The 23636-nt window shown below is 56.9% G+C and overlaps 1 long non-coding RNA gene across 2 annotated transcripts; it reads left to right on the forward strand.

Moving 5' to 3' along the window:
• The first annotated feature begins 15075 nt into the window (after positions 1-15075).
• On the forward strand, positions 15076-19126 carry LOC118693575 (uncharacterized). Of its 2 annotated transcripts, none has more exons than XR_004981271.2 (3): positions 15076-15658; positions 18001-18122; positions 18579-19126. It is a non-coding gene; the product is annotated as an uncharacterized LOC118693575 (long non-coding RNA). The 2 variants fall into 2 exon arrangements; XR_004981270.2 differs by having other exon boundaries at positions 18004-18122.
• The last annotated feature ends 4510 nt before the right edge of the window (positions 19127-23636 follow it).

Raw genomic sequence — 23636 nt, forward strand, 5'->3', positions numbered from 1 at the left:
TCCTTGGCTGGAAGAACAGGTAATTTTGCTGGAATGCCAGCTAAGTTGGCTTTCCTTAGCCATGCTGGAGCTGTGAAATGTGAGGATGAGCCCATCAGGGATCAAGGCACACACAGGCAGGTGAGGGACTAGGAGATGGGAGCCACAGGGAATACAGCACCCATGGAAGGGGCCATCTTGGGATCAGCCAGCCTCAGCCTCAGGGGCTGGTGGATAAACAAAGCTTTGGGTGTTTAGTAGGGGGGGAAAAAATATTTTTCCTGTGTTGTTTTTTTCTTCTCTGCTTCTCCTCGTTCATCGTCTCCTCTCTCCTTTCCTGCAGTGCTACAACAGCTGGTTTGAGGCAGGACAAGGGAAGGTCCAGCCAGTGCCTGAGCCCCCCTTCACCCCCCAAACCTCCCACTGCTGCCATCCAGGCTGTGCTGAAAAACCTCGGGAAATATCAGGTGTGCCCTGCAGATGGGGTGAGGGGGCTGGGGCACTGTGGGGACAGGGACAGCCCTGGGCAACAGCCTTGGGCATGTTGGGAGTGCAAGAGCCTGGGGTGGAGAGAGGGAGAAGATATCACCGTGCTGTTAAGGGAGGATTTAGGTGGTGAAACACAAATGGGACCTGGTGACTTGTGTGGGGAACAGAGGTTGGGGTTGGGCTCAGCTGTGAGGAGCATGGGAGGGAGGGCACAGGATGGGCCCCAGGTACTGATTCCTGGTGACATCCCCCGGCAGTCCCAGTCACCCCCGAGTCACATCCTGCTTGTGCTGGCTCATGTCTCATCCTGCTGCCTGCAATTTCTCAATCCCTTTCACTCCTGCCAGCGTTTCCCGGCTGCTGAGGTTGCTGCAGGGCTTGTGGGACAGGCAGGGCTGGAGGGAGCTCCCAAGGCACCAGAGAATTTGGAATGGGAGTGTTTTTGCTCACCTGGGGATGGTCAGAGCCTGGCCATGCTCTGGCTCCTGGCTGTGTCCTGCCATCACGTCTTTCATGCCCTGACTGTCGGCTGTGTGGGGCCACAGGGGCTTTGGCCATGAATCTCCTGGTGCAGAGAGAGGGCTCCCAAGTCCCCCACACACCCATCCTGCTGCCTCCAGCCCCAGCTGCCAGGGCAGGCAGCTAAGTTAGGACTGAACTGGAGGCTTATTCCCCTCCTGTGTCCTGCCCTGAGCCCTGCACCGAGCTCTGGCTCTGCAGGGCCATTTGGGAGAGCAGAGCTGGGGCTGCAGATCCTGGTCCTGCAGGGCTGAGCCAGCCCGGCTCACAGTCCCAGCTGAGCCGTGCTTGGGTCCTGCAGAGAAAACAGATACTGAGCTCCATCCTACCCTGTTTTACAGCAGAACTGCCATTTAAGGGAGGATTTGGAGAGAAGACATCTTCTTTCAGATCTCTTTTGCAACGCTGGACCTCGCTCTAGAGACCATCCCAGCAGCTCAGGGGTGATGCTCTGGGAGCAGCTTTCCGGTGCCTGCCGGGTCCCTGCCTTGTGCCCAGTGCCCTCTCCTCCTTCCCAGCCCCATCTCCGGCGGGGCTGCACTTGCAGCTCTCCCGGCGCGGCTCCGGGAAGGGCAGTGTCCTCCTGGGGGACGCTTTGTGCCCTGGCACAGGAGCGGCGGGGCCGAGCCAGCCCGGGCGGGGGGTGAGCGCCGGCCCAGCCGCTGCCTCCTGGCTCCGCGGGGCTGCTGAGCTTAGGATTTCTGGCCTTGGAGTCCTTCTGCATTGGCCAGGAGATTTCAAGGGGAGTTTTTGGCCGAGCAGGGAGATGCTGCAATACACCAGCAAGCTGGAGCCTCGAGGAGGCGGAGGGGGGGTCAGTTCTCAGCTCTGCCACAAACTCACTGGGATAACCTTGGTCAAGGCTTTCTGCTGTGCTTGCCCTGCTGTAAAGCAGCGCCCTGTGTCCCACAGCTGTGCTGGGAAATGTGCTTGTGCTCAGAGCCTGGCTGGCAAGGGGGGAGAGTTGAGGGGATTTAGCCTCGGAGGAGCTTTCCCCCTGTGTGGTTTTTACCCAGGTGTGACCCCGCCTTTTCTCCTGCTTCCGACTCCCTGTGCTGAAGGAGAAGCCGAGTCCCAGCAGTCGGCACAGGGCTGCCAGCTCCTGCCAGAGCTGCACTGCAGCAGGGCTGAGCCAGGGATCCCTGAGCCCGGGGATCAGTCCCTGCAGACCTCACAGCTGTGGGGCTGGAGCTGCTGGTCCCTCTGTGACCTGTGAGCAGCATCCTGTGGGATCACAGCTGCCACCCTCACCCAGCTCTGAGGCCCCTGGCAGGTTGCAGGCAGGGGTGGGGGTGCCCAGGGATCCCCTGCGGCTGCCTCAGGAGCTCTCACGGGCCAAACCACGGGGACCATGGTGCCACATTTTGCCTACAGGAAGGCAGGATACCTCCGAGGGAGCCCGGGAGGGTTATTGCACCCCTGTAAGTTTGGGGCTGAGAGCACCACTCACCGTGCATCCCTTCCTCTCCATCATCCTCTGGGCAGCCCTCAAGGGAGCACGGCCGGGCAGGGACCCAGACCAGGGGTCCCGGGTGATGGGGAGAGGTCTGGGCTCTCCACTCCTCCCCTCCAGGGCACGCAATGGTTAAATTCCTTTCCAGCTGAGCTGGCAAGCAGAGCCCAAGCATATTAGTCAGATCCCTGTAGGGGGTGGGGAGGAGGAAGGAGAGAGCAGCGAGGAGGGGCCGGAGCGAGCCGAGCCGAGCTATTCTCCGGGGCGCGAGTGCAGGGAGGCAGGCGCAGCAGGGCTGCTGCTTCCCAGAAACTTGATTATTTTTAACCCAGGAAGAAGAAAGGAAGGAAGGGGAGGAGGGGGGGGGGGGGAAGGAGGAGGAGGAGGGGGTAAATCTGGAGGAACTGGAAAACAGGCAGTTGGCATTTGCAGCCAGCTTTGCAGAGGGGAGGGATGGAGAGCGGGAAGGTGAGCGAGGGTCGTGGTGTGGCACAGGGGTGCCGGGGCTGCCCATGTGCCTCCCGCACGGCCCCGGCCCTGGCGCGGTGCTCAGGACAGGACAGGACAGGATGCAGAGCCGTGCCAGGTCTGGCTGATGCTGCCCCTGCTGCGGCCAGAGAGCTCCGGCTGCCCCGCGCCTTCTCCTCCGGCCTCTGCCGGCACACGGCGCTGCCCGGGCCGGCCCGGGAGCAGGATGGGACCGGCTGCCCTCCCACCGCCACTCACACGCACACACACACACACAGCACGGCACAGTACAGCACAGGACTGCATGGCACGGCACAGCACTGCATAGAACAGCGCTGCACGGCACAGCACAGCACAGAATGGCACAGCACAACACAGCACAGCACAGCATGGCACAGCATTGCACAGCATGGCATTGCACAGCACAGCACAGCACAGCACAGCTCAGCACAGCCCAGCACAGCACAGCACAGCTCAGCACAGCTCAGCACAGCCCAGCACAGCTCAGCACAGCCCAGCACAGCACAGCACAGCCCAGCACAGCCCAGCCCAGCACAGCACAGCACAGCCCAGCACAGCCCAGCCCAGCACAGCACAGCACATCTCAGCACAGCTCAGCACAGCCCAGCACAGCTCAGCACAGCTCAGCACAGCCCAGCACAGCCCAGCACAGCCCAGCACAGCACAGCACAGCACAGCACAGCACAGCACAGCCCAGCACAGCCCAGCACAGCACAGCACAGCCCAGCACAGCACAGCACAGCCCAGCACAGCTCAGCACAGCCCAGCACAGCACAGCACAGCACAGCTCAGCACAGCTCAGCACAGCACAGCCCAGCACAGCTCAGCACAGCACAGCACAGCCCAGCACAGCACAGCTCAGCACAGCCCAGCACAGCACAGCCCAGCACAGCACGTACACCAGCGGTTGTGGCTTCCCGTATCCCTCCTCTCCCTGCTGCTGGGAACTGTGGCTGTTCCAGAGAGCTGGGGACACACAGGGGACACTCAGGGGACCCTGTGGGGCTCTGACTGTGGGCACATGTTGGTGGCTTCATGGGCTGCTGGGGGACCCTGCATCTCCCTGCAGGGCTGAGCCTTGCAGGGGCTCTGTGGGGAGCTGGGGCTCCCCTTCTTTCAAAGGCTCAGGCTGCCCAAGGGAGGAGCACTGGAAGTGGCATGGAGGAGAAGGCAAGGCCTTTCTTTCTTGCATGTCCTTCCTAGGCTTCAGCAGAAGTCTGGCATTGGAGACTGGCAGAGAGGCCTCAGTGGCAGCCCCAGTGCATTTCATGGCTGTGTCCACTCAGGTCTTTGGGAAAACACTCCCCCAAGCCCACAAGTCAGTCACAGGTCTGGGTCAGGGTGAGCTGGCCAAAATCTCCTTGTGAAGGTCAAAGCCCAGGCTCACAAGGGGAAGACCTGCCACTGCTCATATCACATATTTGTTTCACTGCAGCCCCCACATGTGTTGGAATCTCAGTGTCCTCCATGGCTGGAGCATTACCAGCCTGGCTGTGGAGCTTTGCTGGAGCTGGACACCCCATCTTGAGATGCAGAAGCCCGTGAGGGAGCTGAGCACCCACAGCGTTGGGAGCCGAGGACACCACTGAGATGGGACATGAGCAATGGGCAGAGCTGGCATCCCCCTCCTCTGACCCTGGGACCCCTGCAGTGGGAAATGGCATCATCTCCACACACACACCATGGCCAGCCAAGGAACAAGGGGACAAGTCCCTCCCCAGGCAGGTTTTGCCACCCTGGCCCTTTGTGCTGTCACCTCCTCTGATCTGCCACAGCAGCCAGATCCTGAATGAGACTGATTTTATCCACAGAGCAACATCAGTGCCATGCACCCAGGGGAGAAAAAGTCCTTGATTTAGCAGACATGACCAGACCTGGCCAGAAAATTGATATTGTTCCTCAAAGGCAGAGGGGGACAAGGACAAACAGCTGAGTTGAGCCAGTTTGGGGTCAGGCATTGCTCACAGTACAACCCACGCTGGCAGAGCATGCTGACTGCTGGGGTTTGCTACAGAAATGCCTTCTGACAAAGGTGTCCCTGCACTGAGGGGCCCAAGTGGGGCTCACCAAGGGTATTTGCCATGGTTTAGACCCCAGGGCAAAGTCACCCCATCCCAGCTGAGCAAGCTGAAGCTGGGGAGCTGCCCTGTTGCCAGGCTGGATTGCTAGTGAGGAAATCATGTCCAACCTGCTGGGTATTCCCTCGAGCCTCCTTTCCAAGCATTAAAAGTGCTAATTAAACCAGAGCTGCTCCAGTATCTGGAGGGATCAGCTGCCTTTCCCAGCAGACAGGCCAAGAGCCTCTGCAGGGATGGTCCTTGGTGCCATCCAGCAGAGGAGAAGGTCACTTGGCCATGCTGCTTGGTGCACCCAAATGTAGGAGATGGGTGGCACAGCCCTGGAGCTGGGGATGCTTCCAAGGGGGCTCATCTGCAGGGCAGCTCCGTGGACAGCTGAGTGGGATCATCACCACCCCTAAACCCATGGAAGTGATTGAGACAGGGCACTCAAATTCTCCTTCTCGCCTCTTCCCCTGTGAGGTATTTGGAGCTGGCTGTCACCACAGGGCTGGGGGGGCACGTGGCGGGTGTTTCCAGCAGGAGGCAGGAATTCCTGACTCACAGCCAGTTCTGGGTGTTAATTCCCTCCTGGGAGCCTCAGCCACATCCCAGACCTGCAGACAGCACAAAAACCCCTCAGATGGCAAAGGGCTCCCGAGGGGAAAGGGTAACTCCTCTAGCTGTGGGTGGGGAGGCAGATGGAGGAGAGGACAGGAGGGATGATTTTTATTCCTGTGGATTTGCAGGAGTGACCTCCCATGATTTCCTGAGACCCAAAGGAGCTGAGAGGAGCAGTGCACACTTGGGGTGCCCAGCTCTGGGATTCATATCCCCTCTGCTTGGAGAAGGTGTGTGCATCCCCTGGACTCTGGGGTGAGCCGAGGTGTCCATCTGACCATCAGCTGTTGGTCTGGGGAGCAGCTCCATGGGCACTCACAGCCAAATGCTGGGGAGCTGCCCCTCCATGGGACACCCCGACCTCCCTCCCAGGGGGACCCTCCCCACCACTGCCATGCCCTCAGCCCTGTCCCCTGGGAGAGTTGGACCCAACAGCTGCTCCCCAAAAGCAGCCAAAGGCCCAGGGCTGGCTCAGGAATTGTTTGCACCCGTGGCCTCCTCCAGAGCCGCTGCTGTGAGGGCACCTGGGGCTGGGGCTGGCGGGGGGCGATGGAGGAGCCTCCGGAGAGCCCCTTGTGCTGGAGGGAGCCCAGCTAACCGCCGGCAGGGTATTTTTTTTCTCCCTCGCTCTTTGTTAAGCTCCCTTTCAGCTGAAATGGCAATGCCTGGGTGTTCTGAGCTGACAATAATTGCTGCAGTCTAGACACTGTCTGGTATGAGGCACGGGGAATCAAAGAGGCCCCTTCTCTCACTGCGACTTTCACACATGCTCCCTCGCTCCGGCTCCTTCCTTCTCCCTCTCCCATGTTCCCTTGGTCTTTGCCTTCCTTTTTTTTTTCCCCCCTTGTTCCCCTCTATCTGCCTCTCGTCGAGATGGAGGAGAAGCGTCAGCATCTTCCCCCCCACGCTCTCCCTCTCTGCCGTCTGTTCCTCTCTCCCGCTCCCCCTCTCCCTCGCTCCTTCTCTCATCTGTCTCCTCTCTCCTTCCTCCACTCTTACCTTTATGCTATTCCCTTCCTCCCAAAGTTAGCAGAGAAGCAGGAGGGAGGACTGGCAGCGCCGGGGTTTAACTCTTTCCTCACCCTCTCGTAGGTTCTCCTCCCCATCCCAGCCCCTTGCTGGGGCCCAGGGTGTCTCTGCTGTTTTGGGGTGCTGGGCTCCTCTCTGGGGCTGTGCCATTGGTGCTGGTGGGGGTTAAGGAGATGCTGTCAGGGCTGGTCTGGGTCAGATGAGGCCTGGTCGGGGCAAAGGGGGCTGGATCCAAGGGTATCTCCTTTGCTCTCTTTTTGCTTTCCCCACACCACAGGTGGCTCTGGCTGCAAGGGAGCCCATCCTTGGGGACACAGGTTCTTCCTTCAAGTGCTCTAGAAAGCCAAAGGGGTTTTTTCCCACCCACTCCAGACCTCAGCAGAGCTTGCTGTGCTGCTGGGAGGTTGATCCCAGCTCACACATGGCTCACAGCAATGCTGTGCCTCAGGCTGAGCTCAGCTGGCCCTGGCACTGCCCTGTGCCCACTGCGGGCTCCAGCCGGGTCACGTCCCCCTGGCATTTCCATGGATCCCGTGTGGTCAGTTCCAGTCATGCTCAGGAATTGGGCTTTTCTGCTACAATGTATTAACAGGTCATTTCCAGCTCAAAACAGATCATTTCTATTAATCTCTGATCCCTGTGCAGAAGATCCATTTTCTATAGAGCCCAACAAACCCTGTCAAGTTTTACTTCATGTGAGATCTTATTCCAGAGAATGGACCATAAGTGGGGAAACTGAGGCAAGAGACAGTGAACAAATTGGGTCAAATCTGCCACAGGGCGACACAATCCCCTTCTGTGGGACCCAAATTTGTCCATCCATGGACACAAGTGAGCAGCTCTCCTGTGACCTCCAGCATCTCACCTCCAGCCGTGCTGCTGCTTACCACGGAAAAGTCACATTAGGAAAGTATGTGATGTATTTTTAACTGTCCATAATGCAATTGAACAGCTGGAAAGGAGGAAGAACGCCAGCCCCATGCAATCCAACAGATCTCTGCTGTCTGCAAGCGAGGGTTCTGTGGACTGAGGGGGTTTTGGATGGTTGGAGACCTTGTTTGGGAAAAGGGCAGGAAACAACCTCATCCTCGAGATGGGCTCTGAGTCATGAAAGGCAGCGTGTGCAGGATGGAGGTGGGAGCTCTCAGCACTCCCAGGGTGACATGCCTGTCCCCAGAAGCCACCATGCTGAGTGCTGTGGCCAGGCTCAATTCCCCAGGGAGCTCAGTCTCTTGGCAGTGCTTTGGCTTTGGGATTCTTTGCATGCTCTGGCAACGGGGCCTGCAGGGGAGGGTTCTGGGATCCCTCTGCACTGGAGGCATTCACCACAGGATTTATTTTCCCCTGCCATTCCCAGTCCCAGGTTCCTGCCCTGCTCCCAGGGCTGGGTGTGCTGTGGAGGTGGGTGCTGCCAGACTGCACCATCACCCTCCTCCCCCAGGATGGGAGGGGTGTGTGCCCCCCATGCTGCTCTCCCAGCCAGCCCCCAACACCCTCAGCTGTGCAGGGAGGGAGCCCAGCAGGGCTCTGCTGTGAGCAGGATGCTGTGCTCAGGGTCTGGTGCATCTCCTGCCTTCCCTGCCCACATCCCATGGGAGCCTCTGCCCCCAGTGCACCAAGAGCCTGCCAGTGAGGGGAGAATGGTCCATATTTGTGTTCCTCCATGCCAGCCAGGTGGAAGTGCTCCTGCTGCCAGTTATGGGTCTCTAATGGGGCTGAGCTCTAATGGGGATCCTCTACGGTGTGGTGGCTCTTTGGGCAATCATAGTAGGGTTTATCTGGGTTGTTGGGGTTGTTTTGCTGCCTCCAAGCAGCTGGGTGCTAAAGGGGAGTGAGTTTGTTGCCATCACTGGAGTTACTCCCCTGTGCTTCTCCTTGGAGGACTTCTACCCCACAACAGTCCCCAGTACTGAGAGGAAGAGACTGAGACCCATCCTCAGCCTCATCCCAGGGGACACCCCATGGCAAGGCTCCTGTGCGGCTCTGATTTTTCCTAGGACAGTGTTTGGGGGCTGGAAGCTGCTGGCAGTTGGTTCCTATATTCAGGCTTCTGCACACACACTGAAAAATGAGCAATGGGATGGCCCAGCAGGGAGGAGGCTCAGTGAGGGGGGTCTCTGCTGAGGCCTTGGAGGATGTAGGACCCAGGGATGCTCAGAGCTGCTGCCATTTGCTCACCTTTTTGTGGGGGAAGTTGTGAACTCAGATGGAGTCTCCTTGGGCTGGGGCAGAGCATCGCTGGTCTTAGGAAGGGCTGAGAGAGGGAGAGAAGCAGAGACAGGGAAGGGAAAGCAGGCACAGGGAAGGGAAACAACTCACTGAAGGTCATCCCTGGGCCAGTGGCACAACCAGGAATAAAATCCAGGTGTGCTGAATTGGTCCTTAGGTTGTATTCATGCGTGTGGTTGCATTAACACTGTCCCTGAGCAGGAGCCAGAACTAGAAATTGTTTCCCAAAGCCCCTGGTGCCCTCCAGAGAGCCACAGTGCTGGCTGTGGGGCTGGGAGAAGGAGAGGTCTGCATGTTTGGGGTCCCTTTTCCCCTAGAGGGTCTTCCAAGCCTGGCTGTGTGGACGGGGAATGCTGTTGGATGCTGGCTGATAAGGCAGAGTGGTTCAAAACACTGCCTTTATTTGGAAGCTTATCTCCAAATCCTAATGAAAACACAGAGGGAAGCCAGGGACAGCAGAGGGGGAGGACTCACACCCCGGCGTGGTGGGGACCCAGCTGGGCCATGCTGAGCAGGGCAACCTGGTGGGGGTGGGAGTCTGGGGCTTTAAAATCTTTGGGACAAAACCCAAGGAGCCAGGGCAGGACCATGGGTCCCACACCCGAGCAGGGAGAGCCTGCAGGGGCAGCTGCAGCCCCGCTCTGAGGGCCCTGAATTTGGGATTCCTCCAGAGTTGTTTTTTTTTTTAATTAGGGGCTCAATGAGGAAGAAAAAGCTTGAAACCAAGGAAACAAGGGAGACAGAAAGGGAAATGTCGGCTCCTGCAAGACAGAGCGAGCTGGCTCCAGCACCCTGGGGTGAGGCTGGGTGCTGCCCCTGCTGCCCTGACCTGCTCCTGCGTGGCTGTGGTGCAAAAAGATGGCCAAATTGAGATGCAATGAAGAAATGAGAAGGTGAAAGGAGGTCTTGTGCAAGGAGGGATGAAGGGCTTTGCCCTGGACGGGTGCTGAGCTGCTCAGGAGAATTCGTTTTGGTGCAAGAGGGATGATGGAGGAGGTGAGCAGAGTTTTTTAGGGTTTGCTCTAGAGCAGACGGCAGCTATGGTGGGCTCAGCAATCTGAGCTGGACTTCCCAGACACCAAAATAATATTCCCAGACCAAAAGTTATGAGGTAGAAGGGCTGGGAAAGCTGGGGATGAGACATGTGCGTGTGTGTGGATGCAGCCGTGGCTGTGCCAAGCCCCATAAATCACACAGCGCGGCCTGAGCCTCCACCGGAGGAAATTCTTCCTTGCCAGATCTGAACATTTCCCCTCACCAGACTCAGCTTTCTCCACCGTGCAGCAGAGACGGGAGATCCTGATGATGGCAAGTGCAAAGGGCTTCTGGGAGCATCCTGGAGGAAGGGTTCTGTGCCCCACAGCCCAGGGCCATGGGCAGAGCCCTGTTCTGCCCCTCCTCGGGGCTGATCCGGAGCAGCTCTGAGCCCCTGGGGGTGTTCACCACCATCGCCCCATCCCCTGCTCTCCTTCCCCCATCCACGGCCGGCCGGGCCCAGCTTTGCTGTGCTGGGGGAGCGTAAGTTGATATTTTCCTGCTCGTCCCCAGAGGGTTTTTTCCATTACACAGGCAGAGCGGAGCTGCCTGCTCGCCCGCTCGCCCGGCTCCCCCGCCTGCAACCTCTGGCACCGCTTTTCCAGCGGCACATTGTGCAAATGTAACCTTTCAGCGAGCCACTCCTACGGCAGGAAGCCGGGGGGCTCCGCTGCTGCCAGGAACGCAGCCGGCGCGGAGCTGGAAGGCAGCCCGTTAATCAGAGCCGGCTGACAGCGGAGCGCACAGCCTGGGCAACAGATTTCTGCTCCCTCTCCCTCGTTCGCGCTGCCTCGCCTGCCCGCTCCCGCTCGCTGCCGCTCGGCTACACGGTCTGCCCTGCCATCCCGCCTGCCTCCCCATCCTCATCCTCATCCTCCGCTTCCTCTCCATCCTCATCCTCCGCTTCCTCTCCATCCTCATCCTCCGCTTCCTCTCCTTCCTCATCCTCCGCTTCCTCTCCATCCTCATCCTCTGCTTCCTCTCCTTCCTCATCCTCTGCTTCCTCCCTTTCCTCATCCTCTGCTTCCTCTCCATCCTCACCCTCTCAGGGTGCCAGCAGGGCTCCTGCTCCCAGGCACTCGCTTTCCCTCCCGGTGCTGAGCAGGAGCTGCCCGTGGCTCTTGGCAGGAAACCTTTTGGGACGCAGGTGGAGACCTGTCCCAGTCGCCACCGTGAGGAGGGGACCGCTGTGACAGCCGAGGTGAAGCACACCAGGGATGCTGTGCCAGAGAGTGGGACCCTGTGTGGCTGCAGTGCCCCCAGGACCTTGCACAGTGTCCCCAGTGACCCACCCAGCCAGGTGTCTGAGCTGGGTCACAGCCCTTTTTCTCTCTCTTGGGGGCACTCACCTCCTGCCTCTCCAAATAAATGGGAGTTTTATCTCTTGTGTTGGCAGCAAACACATTGAGGGGGCTCTGTCTGCACACCCACACTAGCACTGGCAGCCCCTGCCCCTCAGGAAGGTTTATCCCTGGCTCGTTGCCCCTGGCTTGTGGCAGCCCCATGGGCCCAGTGTGGTGTCTGGGATGGGCAGGATCCCCTCCCTGGGAAGAGGGGCTGGCTGGGGGGAGCCAGGCTGTCCCATCCAACCCCCATGGCTGTGCCCCACTGGGGAGGGCTGGGCTGGGTTGAGGTGGTTGCATTGGCCAAGGCAGTGGCTGGTGGGGCCAGTTTGGGTGGTGTTCCCCAGGTGCCAAACACACCTTCATGCCCAGGTAAAGTCCAGTGAGAGGAAAAGGCAGAAGAAATCCCATCATCACCTGTGCAACAGGCTCCCTTTGGTGCAGGCAGAATGCAGGGCAGTGTCAGTGCTGGGCACTTGTGCACCCTCACTTGGGCTTGCCAGGAGTAAAAGGGCACCAAAAATGGTCACATCTAGCCCTGTTCTTGCCCAGTTCCTCCTGCCCCTGCAAGATCAAACACTGAGTGTTTTTCTCCCCCAGTGAGGTTCTGCTGGAAGCACCAGGGATCCCTTCAAACAGGGACGGCTGCACAGTGCTGTGACTTTGGGGCAAAGATTCATCTCCTCCTAATGGTGGTGCATAAAAAACACCAGTCTAAGCATTGTGTGCGTTCTGGGCTCACAGGCATGGCCGAGCAGAAATGCAGGGGGCATTTTTATCTGTTCCTGGAAGTGGGTTTGCTTTGCTGAGGATGAAAGGTTTGATTTTTGGAGTGATTGAGCTGGCATGGGCTGGGCTGTGGGTTCAAGGGCTCTTCCAAGTGCCCTCAGCCTCATCGCCAGCCCAGCCACTGCAACCCCCTGCATTTATTTTTCATGTCTGATTTCTTCCAGCGTTTGAAACACAAAATGTGCTGCATTGTAGCATCTGTTTTTGTGGTATTTCCAGCCCAGCTGGAAGCAGGAGGCACTCAAAATTCAGAGATGGAAAAAAAAGAAAAGATCTGGTGAGATTTTGTCTTCCTGCCAAACTCACCAAACCCGGGATGCCAGGAGAGCCCTGCTGTGGGCACAACATCCCAGGGCCTCAACTCTTCCATCCTTTTCTGGTTGTCTGCTCTTTGCTCATCCCAAACCATCCTCTCATTCCCAAATCACTTTCAGGACGCTGCACAAAGCCTGACCCTGCTGTCGGAGCTGCGGACGGGCGGATAATACAGTCGCTGAATTTATTTCACCTTTTCCTCTGGTTGCGAATTGTCCGGGAGCAGATGGCGATTTTCTCAAGTGTATCCGTTATTCGAAGTCACTCACTGAGACAGAGATGGCTCAAACAAATCCCAGGCCCCCTGCAAAGCCATCATTTGGTCTTTCCATCTGCCCAGCCGCCGCTGTCGGCGTGGGCTCGGCGTCCGCCCGCGCGCCGGAGGGGAGCAGGAGCCCGGAGAGCCCCTGGATGTGGTCAGCCCCGCTGTCTGCACCTCTCTCCCACTTCATCTCTACGGAATGCTGAGCTCTGAAGGGTGGCAGGGGTGCCTGGGATCCACATCCCACCTTTGCTGGGCTTTGGGAGGTTTGGGGCCTCACACGGTGCCTTCCTGCGCAGTGACGGGGTGAGGGGAACTCACTGGGACAGTGCCCAGCTGCAAACTGGGAAGCTGCTTCTCAGGAGAAGATGCCAGAGGCTGTTTCTGGTGCACCTCCCCTCCTGGCCCCGGAGGAAATGGGTGTTTTTAGCGTGGTGAAACACCGAAACAGCCCCAGGAAACCTGAGACCTGATGTGTGCGGTGTCCCTGTGGCACAGGCTGGTGTCACAGCCAGGACTGGAGGTGCTGAGGGTTTGTATGTGCAGGGATGCCCAGCTCTGGGTGATGGATATGGAGAGGGGACCTGCAGAAGCAGCCTAAGGATGACTGTAGGTGGCCAGAGCCCTCTTAGAGAAGCCTGGGCAGGGATGGGCTTGGACTGGTGGCTTCTGCCAACTTCCCAGGAGATCTGCGTGCCTGGGGCTCTGCTCTGGGTGTTGGTAGATTGGGAAGGGGCCAGGTGCAGGCTTTGATTATCCATCCCCAGGATAATCCCCACCCCAAAAACGCAACAGTGTAATTGTCAAAATGAAGACAACCGGGGAGAAACACATGAATTCTCAAGCTCACTCTCAGCCCAGCAGTCAGTCCCTGGAGCTGGGGCTCCAACTTCCCCACCCAGAGAGGGGCTGAGCCAGAGAAATGCTCCCGCAGCGATGATCTGCTCCCTCCTCCTGGCTGCATTTCCTTTTTTTTTTTTTACTTTCCACATCTTTCTTATTCCCTTCCCAGCAGAGACGCGGAGGTGGCCGGAGGGGACTCGGTGTCCTCTCACAGGGATACCAGGGCCATGCAGAGGGCACTGGGGGGGCTGTGAAGGGTTTTCAAAGGGTGAAACACTTTGAAATGCAGCTTCCTCTCCCCTCTTCACCTCCCCCCGGGCTAAACAAATACCCCCCGGCCGGGAGATGCCTCCCGCATCCCGCAGGCTTTTGTTCCCAGGCTTTTGTCTGGGGCTGGGAAAGGGGCCAGGATCCCTCAGCCTCCCCAGGGACACACATGCAGACAGGGTCTTGCCTGCTTGGGATGTTGAGAGGCAGGAGGGAGGTGAGAGCTGCCTGTGCCCGCTGCCACAGGGCTTGGGGACATCCCATGAGCCGTCCTGGTGTCCCTTCGTGGCCTCCAGCCGTTCTCCCCGTTGCCTCTCACATCACTGGCACTTTCTGCCTGTCCCTGGGAGCTGCTCATGGGACAGATCCTGGTTCATCCTGTCCCCACTGTGTCCATACTGCCACCAGCACATGCTGCAGGCTCTGTGCATGGCCAGTGCCACCAGGTCCCTGTGGCCACCCCCAGATGCCAGCTCAGAGCCACCACCTGTGGCACCTTCCAGCAGAGGGTCACTGGCAGCATCCCCATCACAGCCACCCTACAGAAGTCCAAGCAAAAATTGTGTGGGTTTTACAGTGACCTCTGGCCCTCAGGAACCCATCACCTGGCTTTTCATTTACATCCCAAAAGCCACTTTAATTACCTCGGGGAGGGATCACTTCAGGGAGCTGATTTTTGGGGCAAAATGTTGATGGGAAAAAATCCTATGAACAGTCAAACAACCCTGAAGGGACCGAGGAGACTCGAGAGCCAGCCTCAAGCCTGTCCCTGCCAGTGACAAGAAACACCTTGATGAACTCTGAGCAAAGGTGAGACTCCAAACAAACCCTTTGCAACCAAACCCTCTGGAAACCAAACCCCTTCTTTGCCCCGGGGCAAAGTGTTTCTCCGGTGACTAAGTTTGGAAGAAAACAGGATTGTTTGAAATGTCCCCTGTTGTTCCTGCCTCCCGCCAGGAATCACAAAAAAGAAAATAAATACCCGATTATTGTTATTGAAACTTTGAAAGTTCCCCTGGGAAGAGCAGAGAGCGTTTGCCCCAGCCCAGCCCCTCGGTGCCCCTGTCCCTGCTCCAGCCTCCCCGGCCAGCTGCAGCCAGAGATGTGCGGAGCCTTTCCAGACAACAAAAGCTCTCTGGCTGCCTGATTTCCCTCTGCCTTATCTCCCTCCGCGATAGCCAGGTTATCGGGAAATGGAAAAGGGCTCAGGACAGCCTGACCCCAATCCCTGGGGGACAGGAGATGGTGGCGGGTGCGGGGGCGAAGCTTTGCACGGGCGGGGGGCTGTCAGCACTCAGGGTCCCATCCTTTTCCTCCCACTGACGCCTTCCTCGCGTGCGGTGGGGTGAGCAAAACCTCTTTGGGGAGCGGCTTTGGAGCTGGGTGGGCGCTGGGAGCTCCGGTCCCTCCCGGAGGCAGCCGGGGCAGGCGCGGGGCTGAGCCCCGGCGGGGTGGGCCCGGGGACGGTGGGAGAGCAGCCCCAGCCCCGCGCTTGTCACCCAGACAAGAGATCAATAACTAATTTCACTGCAGCAGCAGCGCCGGGTTTTTTCCAATAATTGTGAGCCGGCGGTGGGGAATGAGGCTCTCAGCACCGCTCCACACCAGCCTGCACCCGATCAATCGCCACACCGCTGGGGCAGCAGGAAAACTCATTTTTCTCCTTTTCTTCCCTCTCCTCCCTTCTCTCCCTCCTGATCCCACTCCATTCCCTCCTCCTCCTGCTGTGGCGCTGCCTGAGCTGGGGGCTGTGTCCCCCCCGCGCTGGGTGGGATGTGAGCTTGGGCTTTCCCGAGCTGGCCCCACGGCGCTGGGGACAAGGCTGAGCCTCCTGCGCTGCCTCAGCAGCCCGGAGCACTTTGGTCCCTGCCACCCACGGGCTGGACCCGGCTCCTTGTGCAGAGCACCGGCCCCAACAGCTTGGGTGAAGGTGGCAGAGGTGAGATTTCTCCTCTCCTTGTGGGATAAGGGGCTCCCAGGGATGCTTTGGCTGCTGTGTTGTGACTTTTGGTGGCCTGTTGGTGCTTTTGTGTGGTCCAAATGTGACTCTTACATTTTATGGCCTTTTTTCCCTGGGTTTTTATTCCCTGAGTGATTGGTTTGTTCCAGGTCAAGGATCCTACTGAGTTTCTCCCGTAACCATCCTTTACCCCCTCTGCTTCTGCAACCCTGCAGTGCCTCAGTTTCCCTCTATACCTATGGTAGAGGGGACTGAGAACATCCCTGCTTGCTCCTTCCCATGCTGTTATGAGCCACCATGAGCTCCATGTCCCAAGGCAGAAGGTGTTGCTGGTTCCCAGCTCACAGGGCACTGTGTGGTTTTGGGGTCCCCAGGACCACGGAGTCCCACAGTCCCTGTGCCTGTGAGGTGGAGTCAGGGGTGCTGCATGCTCAGTATCTCCCTGGGACTCAGAGATGCTCCAGGGTGGGATCTGGAGGCACCTCTGGGTTTCTGCAGCACCTCCAATGGGTTGTGCATGAGGTGCTTGGGTAGGGAAGGGAGGAAGGCTCAGCTGTGAGTTTGTCACTGCAGCACCTTCCACGCCCATCCAAGCCCTGTACACCCCATGAAGGTGGCAGCAGTGCAGCCCCTTGTTCTGCTCCCTTATTTAAGAGCCCTCTCACTGGTTCCCCAGGAGCATCCCCATGAATTAAAGACTGCCTTTGCTGTGGAGCACGGAGAGCTGCCTGCATAATTTCAAAGTTTTATGACTTGCCTTGAAGGCTCCTATTGATTGGGGTCCTCTCTGGCTGATGGAGCTTTTAGTATGGCCTGGACTGGGCAAGCAAGGCTGGAATCTCAGCCTGTCCAGCTCAGCTCAATCACAGCTTAAAACCTCTGTGGCATGAGCTGCTCCTGGGAGAGTCTCCATGTGCATGTCCACACCAGAGCTGTTTGCACTTTGAGGGGCTTTTTGCCTTCTCAGTCTCAGCCCAAGAGCTGAGTCTCCCCATGGGGCCAAGCCACGTCCCACATGGGTTTAACCTGGGGAATTATTTCCCTGGGTGGGTTTGATGCAGCTTTAGGAGTTGGAGTGAGGGCATCTTGAGGGGTTTCTGTCCTGCTGAGGCTCCAGGCACTGCTCACTGCTCACTGGGACAGCAGAGGGATGCTCATTGGGATTTGGGGTTCCTGTGCAGCACCCACTGCTGGGTGCCAGCAGCAGCTTCCCCCTGGGTCACGCTGTGCTGGCACAGACACACGCGTGGGGCACTGGGGAATCCAGGAGCATCTCTCCACAACTGCCATCTGCCCTGTGGCTTGGAGAGGAGCTGGCACCTTCACTTTCGAGCTCTCCCTGCTATAGCTGGAGCCTGTGGGGCTCCAAGGGCCACGGCACAGCCAGGGAGGGCCATGGACCCTCCTTGGTGCTGAGAGGGGGGTGGGAGCACCCCCAGCCCCAGCACCCCCACACCTGCCATGCCACCACTTTCTCTGGGTACCACACACAACTGGGGCTTTGCCCCCTCCACCCCATGCACAGAACTGGGGCTGCTGGCCAGGAACCCCCTTCTCAGTGCCTGGTTGACCTCAGAGAATGCACTGGAGTTGGTGGCAAGTGTGGCCAACCTGTGACTCTGCGGCCATAGAATTGGCTACTTCCATCCTCTCCCAATTTTTGTGTCCTTGGGGGGCCCCTGCTCTCACTCCCTGTTCCCCCCAAGCCCAGGGGGGCCAGTGCATGGCTGGGCTGGAGTTTGGGACAGCAGGAGGGAGGTGGTGGGAGACCCCCTGGCTCCTTTAAGAAACCCACAAGCGGCTCCAGAAAGCAGCTCAAGGTCACAGCGGGAACCTGCGGACTTGGCAGCAGCCAGCGAGGGAGGAGGGATGGAGGGAGGGAGGGAGGCAGCCCGAGATCAAAATGAAATCACAGCCAGGGAGAGGGGCTGGCTGGCAGCACAGAGCAGGCAGGAGGGAAAGGGGGGAGCAGCTGAGCAGGACACGAAGGGAGTCCCACCCATGGGTGTCCCCCAGGATTGCTGCAGCCCCAACCCAGAGCTCTGAAGCTTCTCTGTGCCCCCCAGCTCAGAGCCCTGTGCCCTCTGCAGCTCCAGCCAATGTGCCTACAGTGATTCAAGCCAAGGAAAGTTCCTTTGTGCCCCTGGAGCCACCCTGGGAATGCTGGAGTCACTTCCCTCCCATGGGACTTCCCAGGCTCCACAGGAGGTTTTCCAGCTCCAAGAGGAGCAGAGCAGGAGGAAGCTGCTGGCTGGGAGGGCTGTATCCTGCAGCTCATGGCATGGTCCACTCCCAAACTTTTACCTTATTTTCTTTTAAAGCAGCAGCTCCCCGAGTCCTGTGATCACTGCTGAGTCTCTGCCTTCTTTTTGGGTCAGGAGAACTTTGGAGCCACCTTCACCAGAGATCACAGTGGACAAAACCAAGTCTTTAAAGGCTCAAGGTAGTTAATACAAATTAATTAAAAGCTCACAACGTTTCATTAAAATAAAAAAAAATATTGCTATTGAAATGAACCTCACAGTTCTGGGTGCTCACTTGCCCTCTGGGCAAGTAAAGCTGGGTGAAGTGAAGGCACCAGGGATGAAGATGAACACTGTTGGAGGGAGGATGTCCACAGCAGGGTTTGCACATCCCTTCACAGCCTTGGGACCTGATCCTGTCCCAAGACCACACAGGGAGCCCCTGGCTGAACCCATTGGGGGTCTGGGGGCACAGGCAGACCCAACCCAGGCTGAGCTTGAGCTGTGGCTCCAAAGCTGCTCATTTTGGGGTTGGCTCAGCAATGCCCAATTTTAATTTTCATCAGCAGGATTAATCTGTGGAGTTATTTTCCCTTCCTCCCCCTCCCCTTCCTCTCCTACCCGCTTTATTCAAAGAATTTGATCATTTCTCGCAGGAGCTCGGCACCATTAACATTCACTCCCAACGCGTGTGAGCTGTGCTGCATCCCCAAGTGCTGCTCCTGCTGCCAGCCCTGGTACCCAGCCTGGTCATCAGCTTCTCCTTCCAACAGCCTGGGCTGGGAGAGCCCCTCCACCCCCCAAATCCACACCTGCAATCCCCCAAATCCACATCTGGATCCCCCAAATCCACACCTGGCTGCTGTCACAGCACTGCAAAGGAGGATGGCATCCTGAACTCCAGCTCTGCTCTGCAGATTAAAGCCAAGGGGCTCTGGGAAGAACACCCAAGGCAGAGGAATGGCCAAGAGTTACAGGGTTTGGTGATTTAAGTCAAGAAGATTTGTGACCTGGAGCTTTCCTGGAGTGACAATTTGCAGGCTTGCTTTTCATTAATAACAGTTAACTAACAAATGACTGTTGTTATTATTACTATTATTACTGTTATTATCATTAATGTTATTAAATACTGCAGGCCAGGCTGCCTTCCCTGTGGTTAGCACAGCCTCATCCATCCAGCCTTGGCTCTGAGTGCTCCATAGGTCTGGGTGCTGTAGATCCATGTGCAATCTATAGAATCTATACAGCAAGGTGTTTGATCTCAGTTTGCTTTCTTTGCTCAGATGAGCTCTGAAGGGGGCCCAAAGAGCCTGGGAAATTGGGAAAAGAGGAAACTGGAGCCTGGTGGGTTGAATGGTTGGCTGGATTGTGGTGGGGAGCACCATGACCTGTGCCCAAACCCAGCTGGGTTTCACCCCTGGGGTTCCCCAAAAGCTTTTCCAACCCCCATCTCAGGCCCTTTTTTCCTCACAGGTGCCTCAGCAGCAGCCCTAACCCACATGTGCAGCCGCTTGCTTTACATCCAAAGGGATGCTGATGGGCAGTGCCAGTCCCAGGCAGGAAAAAGGAACTTTTGCAGCATCTGCTGCCTGTTGGATGCTGTGAAGGCAGCAGTGGCAGCACCTGCCTGTGTGCAGGCACTGAGCTCACCTGTGCCCACCACAATGAACCATTTCCTTCCTGAACATGAGCCCTCCCGGGATGTCCTGCCTGGGAAATGAAATCAGCTCTGAATGGGAAGTGCAACCGAGCTGGCCCAGCCCAGGAAGAAAAAGGGCAGCAAAAGAAAAACAAATCCAGAGGATGTAATGGAAAAAAAAAAAAAAAAAAAGTTAAATGCTGTGTGTGCTGCTGTCCCTGTCACTCCCCCCACGCCCACAGCCACGGTGGGAAGGCTGGCTTGCGTGATTTTTCCTTTAGCAGGATTTCTGCTTCACCACGGTCCTTTCCTTCCAGTTCTGGCTCTGGAGCAGGGAGCAGCTGGGTGCTGAGCCCGCCGCAGCCCAGCCGCACTGCCGGGCGAGGGCAAAGAGGCGTTCGCTGAGACGGGGAGCCGAGAGCTTTATTTTTAGTCTTGGTTTAACAAGTATTAATTAATAAGAGTGCAAATGCTAATGCCGAGATGACACAAACTGCGTTGCCTGAAATGAATGTTTGGGGCTTGTCTGTGCCAGGATTTACAGCCGGGTGGGTTCACAGGGGCGAAATCATTGCTCAAACTGCAAGGATAAGCTGAGCCGGCTTCTTCCCACCGAGAGCGGCACCGGCCGTGCCGCAATGGGATGTGCCGGGGGCTCCGGGGCCGCGCCGGGGCTCGGGGCTGGGCTCGGGGCTGGGCTCGGGGCTGGCTCCGCAGCAGCGCCTTGTGGTGCCACACCAGCTCATCCCTGCCTGCCGAAATCTCCCGGGAAGTTTTGCAAAGTGCGGATTATTTTAGGCTCTGCCCGTCGGAGGTGCAGGGTCATGCCTTGCAGAAGGATTGTTTCACCTAGTGAAGACCTCGATCTTTGGAGGAAAAGATTCTCTTTCCTCTGGTCAAATCCCTCTGTCCTGCTCATTCCCTGCCTGCATCTTCTTGCCCTGAGAGCTGGGCTTGGCTGGAGGGCTGGCAGGAGAATGAGGAGGTGAAGAAATTCCCCATGGCAGCAAGACTTGAAGAGTTTTTCCCACCAGCACCAACATTCTGTCTGGTTTTGCTGCTGGCATCACAGAAATTATGAACTTGAAGCTCCTTCACCGTTAAGGCTGTTTTAGGATGTTTTAGGTTTCCAGTGAGGTGCTGTGAGACAGCAATGGTGGCTTGGGGTCCTGTGGGTTGTCCAGCGACTTAAACCTCTCCAGTGGGGCTTTTGAATCAGAGGGAAGAGCTCAGTCAGGCCAGATCCAGGCCAGGTTTTCCTCTTTCTTTCTCCTCTCGGCTGCAGGCAGGAGGGAGCTGCTACCTGCCTGACACAGCTGCTGCTGCTGCTATGGAAGCCCAGCTGCCTCCAGCGAGCCCTGCTCACCCGGGATGGCACGGCAGAGAGCTGGGGAGTGTGGCCAGGGCAAGCTGGGCACGGGCCATGCACTGGGAGCCAGGGACACTGCTCGGTGCCCACACTGCATCCTCCCTCTGCATCCCCCCTCTGCATCCTCCCAGGGCACACCTCATCCTCCCCAGAGTGCTCGCTGCATCCCCAAGCAGAGATAGGAGCTGGCAGGACTCCCATAGAGGGATGGGATCCCTCAGCCTTCTCATGGCAGGGGTGTCCCTGTCACCTGAAGGGGCTCAGCTGCCTTTTTGGGAAAGTCAAGAGGGGCTGAGTTGTTTTTTTTCAATGGGCTGGAAGGATACAGCACGGAGAGTGGGCAGGGAGGTGTCACTCACCAGGGTGATGTGGTGGTTCAGGGTGAGGATGGGACTGTGAGGGGCTGCACTGGGGCTCAGCAGTGCCAGAAAACCCCTGGTCTGGGGTTTGGGTGGTAGACTGGAGCCACTGTGTCACTGGAGCAGGTTTCTTGGATGCAATGGTTCGATCTTAGAGATTAAAGCAATTTAGCCCTGCGTCATCCAAGCCAGCAAACAGCCCCGCACCAGGGTTGGGGCTGAGGATGCTCTGGAATCCTCCCAGCCCTTCACCACCCCACAGGGACCCAACCAGGGCACTGGGGACCACACAAGAAATCCCCACCCATGGCCTCACCAAACTCAGCCATGTCCCTGGGGCTGGATGAGGCTGTGGCTGGGTTTTCCAGGGAGGGATGCATGGCAGGATGGCGTGGCCGTGGCCCAGGGCTGGCTCCCCAGACAGCGCTGCCACGCTGCTCTTCAGCAGCTCTGTTCTATCATCGAATTTTAATTTAGTTAGTTGAGTTCTTTAAACAGTGTGAACTTGCTAAGTGCTTTGCATATTTTATACTCATGAGTAACATTTATCAAACAGAAAGTACAATTAATCAAAGAGGGGAGCGTTTGTAACTTGGAGCAGTTTGTATTCTCTCTCTTTTCCTCCCTGCTGTACCTTTCCTCTGTGTCTCCCTCCTCTTCCTCTTCACTGCCCTGCACTGCCCAGGAAGCCAGGACATACACACTCCTTCTTTCTCTTTTCCCTCACCAAAACCTGTACACCACACAAACACATTAAAATGTTTTTTTATATTTTGTATGTGTGTATGTATATCTGTACATCTATATATCTATATCTGTGTACCTATACATATGTTTATACCTATATCTATCTGCCTATCTGGTATACAAATACATGTGTATATATGAATTATGTATATGGTATGCTATATATATAATATATGTAGGAATAAATGGTTCATTTACACTATATGTTTGTATATATACACATATGTACACAATTATATTCACAATATTATGCACACATTGTATTTATATATATACTTATTGTATTTTTATATATATGGTATTTATATACACAGTATTTATATATATATATATGGTACTTATACACATAGTATTTATATATATTCACTATACACATTATCTGCTAGCTGCAGTTTATAGTCTATCCCATCTATTATACTACATATAATAAATATGGGGTTTATATTTTGGTCTGCTGGGGGTTCAGCAGTGTTGGTGGTGGTGCTGCAGCCTCCTGACAAGAGCCAGCAGCTGAGGGAGTGAGGTGGGATGGACAGTTCCAGCTCTGAGCTGTGCTGGGTGGACACCTGGCCAGCAGAAGTGCCTGCCCAGCTCCAGACTCTTTGGGGACAATGACCAGTGGCTGGTGACAGGGACATGGGAAGCTCTGACGAGGGCAGAGTGTGGCTGCAGCCCCCCAGCCCATGTCCCCTCTCTTCGCTGGGCACTTGGGATGAGGTGCAGACCAGGGGCTGCTTCTGGAACAAACACTAAAGGGACAATGACCTCTGTCCCCAAGGCATCTGTGTTTAAGGGCAGAATCTCCCAAACCCTGTCAGTTTTTGGCTACAAAGGCCCTTGGGCAACATGGGTGAAGCCCCTGCTGGTACCTGGATAAGGACTGGCACCAGTGCTGGAAGATGAGAGGTGACAAAGGACCCGTGTCTCTGCTGTGCTTCTGAGTGTCTTGGTGGCTCTTGGCAGAGCATGGAGAAGCCCTGACCTAATTTATTCTGACTTCCCAAGCCTTGGCCATGGCACAGCAGACCTGGCTGAAGGAGCTGGGCAAACATGGACATGGTTTGAACCATGTTTGGCCAGGGTTGAACCCTGCTGCCAAGGCAGAGCAGAGGAGATGGAACATCCCCTGTGGTTCCCAGGAGAGTCCCTCAGGGCTCTTCCCATGGCCTTGGAGGTTTCAATGCTCTGTTAATTGCCATTAATGGCAGCAAACGGGGCAGGAGGTGCCCACCTGGACCCGGGTTAAACGGCACTGAGGGAAGGGCCGTGCTGGCACTGCAGGACCTGCCTTGCAAATCACCTGCAACAACACGTGCCGTCCTGGTCACCTCGTCTCAAAAATGATAGTGCAAAATTAATTAGAATTAATTAATCAGAAAAGGGTAATAAGGGTGATTAGGCACCTGGGGAAAAGAAAAAAAATATTCCTGAAGAGCAATCGCAGCACCATGATTGCCTTGGAAGGTGGCGAGCGAGTGGGAGCAGGAGGGAGGGTGTGCAGGGAAACAAATGGGCTGGACAGAGGGGTCTGGGGGTGTTTTCTGTCTCCTCACACAAGGAATTACTGAGTGACAAGATTGAAACCCGTCAGAGGAAAAGC

Source organism: Molothrus ater, chromosome 20 (assembly GCF_012460135.2).
Source record: "Molothrus ater isolate BHLD 08-10-18 breed brown headed cowbird chromosome 20, BPBGC_Mater_1.1, whole genome shotgun sequence".
Lineage (NCBI taxonomy): Eukaryota > Metazoa > Chordata > Aves > Passeriformes > Icteridae > Molothrus > Molothrus ater.